Below are 438 nucleotides of genomic sequence, written 5' to 3' on the forward strand. Positions count from 1 at the left end.
GTCCAAGTCGCTGATGAAGATGTTAAACAGTGCGGGCCTGAGGACCAAGCCCTGGGGTACCCCACTGGTGTCATCTCGCCAGGTTGGGTACAACCCATCCACCACTACTCTCTGGGTGCGCCCCATCAGCCAATTTTTTACCCATCCAACTGTGTAGGCATCAATGCCATAGTCGCTTAATTTATTGATGAGGATGGAGTAACAGACAGTGTCAAAGCCTTCTTAAAGTCTAGAAAGACTATGTCCACAGTGACACCATCATCCAAGGATTTAGTCACTTGGTCATAAAAGGCAATCAGGTTGGTCTGGCAGGACCTGCCTTTGATGACCCCATGCTGATTGCCCCTGAGCATGATCTCCCCTGCAGGCCCCCCACAGATGTGCTCCTTGATGATCCTCTCCAAGATCTTCCCCAGTACCGAGGTGAGGCTTACGGGC

This window comes from Alligator sinensis, unplaced genomic scaffold, assembly GCF_000455745.1.
Source record: "Alligator sinensis unplaced genomic scaffold, ASM45574v1 scaffold79_1, whole genome shotgun sequence".
NCBI classification, from domain to species: domain Eukaryota; kingdom Metazoa; phylum Chordata; order Crocodylia; family Alligatoridae; genus Alligator; species Alligator sinensis.